Raw genomic sequence first — 3,130 nt, 5'->3', positions numbered from 1 at the left:
TACAATTTTTAGTATGTCGACTTGTCAAGATAATCTATCTCGCCATGTCGACATGATATGTATATTATGTCGACTTGACAACATAATTATCTTGACAAGTCGTCAAGTCGAATGGCACTTAGGTGCTTCCGTAGTATGGCACCAGACTTGCGAAATGTAAATCAAAACTAATCAGCCAAGCATGACGTGGGCCTGTTCCATTAATGATGGGGGAATCATTTTTCGCTGCAGTCCAATGCCGTGAACAACGCTTCCCAGTGCGTCTGCTAATTTTTAATGGTCAGGGTACCGCGATCACGAGCCCTATGCTTGGCATTGTAGGTTAGGCTTATATGTGCTGGGATTTGCAACAAGGTCTTGGACTAGGCCTCTATACTATAATAGTAGGAGGCCTGGTCCTAGTCAAGGCCTATAATATAGTAAAATTCTGTATAAGTAGTCATATGATTACAGGTTTACATTGTACCAAGATCGAACGATCGCATTTATTTTTCATTAAAAAAAAAAACAAAACAAAACTTAGAAAAAAATCAACTTAAGGATTTTAAAATATTCAAAAAAACTGTACACTTCAATAAAAAAAATTAAGTTAACTTAAAACACAAACAACGCGATAGGATATGAAGTTTGCGAGAATAATTGGTATACTTGTACTGTATTTTCTGAAGCGCCGTTCATTTCTGGGGTTGCTACAATTAACAGTTGTTACATAAGTGGCGTCACGCACGGGCGCTGACGGAAGGGAGGGGGGAACGCCAGGGCCCCAAGTGCGAGCCCCCCCACCCCCGACATTGTTTAAACAAAATATAATATAAACTATAATACCGTAGTTTCATTCCATGGGGCCCGACAGTTTTAAACAATAAAAGCTGGGTTCTGATGTTTAAGATCATGCTTATGATTTTGTGATCAATTTCCTTTGCAGATTGATCACACAGTTAATTTTTCCATCTCCAGCAAATTTTAAATAGCATCCAAAATCCTCCTTTTTGGAATGTAAGGAAATAGATAGTGCTTTTCCTTTGTTGGATCGATTGTAACTCCTGATTGTGGCAACCCTAAAACGAACGGCACTTCAGAAATACAGTACAGTATACCAATTATTCTCTCAAACTTTATATCCTATCGTGTTGTTTGTGTTTTAAGTTAACTTTATTTATTTATTTTTTATTTTATTTTTTTTTTAAGAGTACAGGTTTGGAATATTTTAAAATCCTTAAGGGGTCATCCATTATTTTCATCATTTTCACGCACGTACAAAACGTACGCTGTGGGGAGAGGGTTGAAAGTGTGTGTACGCTTTTCAAAAAGTACAAAAATAACGACTTGGAAATGTTAGCCTACGTGTTTTTACCTAGCAATTTACGAGTAAATGTTAAGTTTATCAATTGTTTATACACAGCGTCATCTTGCATCCCTGATTAACGATGTGTTGGTTAAAGCATATTGTGTACTTATAAACAATTTCGAAATACAAGGGAAATGCACTCTAGCAAGGGGCGGATCCAGGATATGAAAGAGAATAGTTTAAAATGTCTAAAAAATAAAAAAAACCCTCATTAAAAGGGGTCCTGGGAACTTCCTAGATGGCCGGAAATGAGCTTTCGCGACTTCTGAGGAGTTTTTAATGACCTTTAAGTTCCTCAAAATTCAAGGTTTTCTCCTCTTGAAAAAGATCAGGTAATTTTATCTCATTCTTTAGGCCATTATATAGAGAAAAAAAATCAAAGAAATAAGCAATATATAATTATATTCCAACAATATTGCGTAGAACGCACTTTCGTAAATACATTATTACGACATTGAACCAAAAGCAGTTTGTATAATTTTATTTAATTGAAGGTTAGTTGGGCTAAGCATAGTTTGTCTGATTTGTCAACCTATATGCCTAGGTAGGTTCAGGCGCGGATCCAGCGGGGGGCCACGGGGGCCCGTTCCCCCCACCCTGTCAGTCACGCCGAAAAATAAAAAAAAAATTGAGAAGAGTTAAAGGGAAGAAAGAAAGAGGGAAAAAACGAAGAGTACCCATGAGTTCAGTGACGGATCCAGCAGAGGGCGAAAGGAGAGCTCGATTATTTTACCACTCACTAATTTTAAATTTTCTATTGATTGTCAACGAACACAACTATTATCCCCGACGCATCAATCAGGATGTAAACAGTCCAAAAGGCGGAGACCTAAAGAAAGAGTTTTTTTAGCCGGAATGTAGTACCATGGAGGACCTCCATGGTAGTACCCAGCTATAGAACAGCTATCCATGCTCAGCATGGAGTAACGCCTACGCGTTCTCGTGCTAAAATCCGCCGGCCACCGACCCTTTATACCGTAATGATTTTGATAAACAATCACAATTCTCTGTTCTATCTACTAAACATTTAACGAATGAACTTCCTTGTGTTGTGCTCATATTAGACTGTTATATTTTTAAAGAAGATCATTCAGCAAACAACATAAACCAAAATTCCCACGTCGAAGCATGCATAAAACGTACAATTTCCTGAAATTTGGAAATATAGCGGACTTTCTTATGATTTTTCCTTATGTTGTGGTCATATTAGAATATAATATCACTAAAGACCATTCAACAAACAACATGAAACATAGGGCCTATATCAAACTTTTAGGTTAAAATTTCCGCTTCCGAGCATGCATATAACGTAATTTTTTAGATATATATTTTCATGACAGTCGAGAATGTACTGATTATATAACTTATAGATAATTACTGTTGTCCAATTGTGTGCATTGAAAATGTGATGACGAACTCGGGATACGACCCTCTGTTGACACTCATATCATAGGGCCTGTTAATTAACCTCGCACAGGAGCCTGTCGTCACCTACTACAATGCCTTCTCCTCCTTATCATCATCACATCGCAATTATTATTTGCTAAAATGGGGGAAATATATTAATTCAGTGTGTATTCATTCATCAATAGAAGTCTCGTAATGCACGTAAGTGCATTTCTCAGCATCTAGAAAAAACAAAACTCTGCGAAGCTAGAAGAACCCCAAGACTAACTGCAAACCACTCCTCCCCCCACCCCCACGTCTAAAATAATCTTCCAAGCGGAACAAGCAAACATTAGGTTTTCCTCCCATGACCCCGCCCACTCAGGGAACCCATTA

The sequence above is a fragment of the Anneissia japonica genome, unplaced genomic scaffold (genome assembly GCF_011630105.1).
Source record: "Anneissia japonica isolate Jap-2015-1 unplaced genomic scaffold, ASM1163010v1 scaffold3114_len60452_cov143, whole genome shotgun sequence".
Lineage (NCBI taxonomy): Eukaryota > Metazoa > Echinodermata > Crinoidea > Comatulida > Comatulidae > Anneissia > Anneissia japonica.
Note: the sequence above shows the minus strand (reverse complement) of the source record.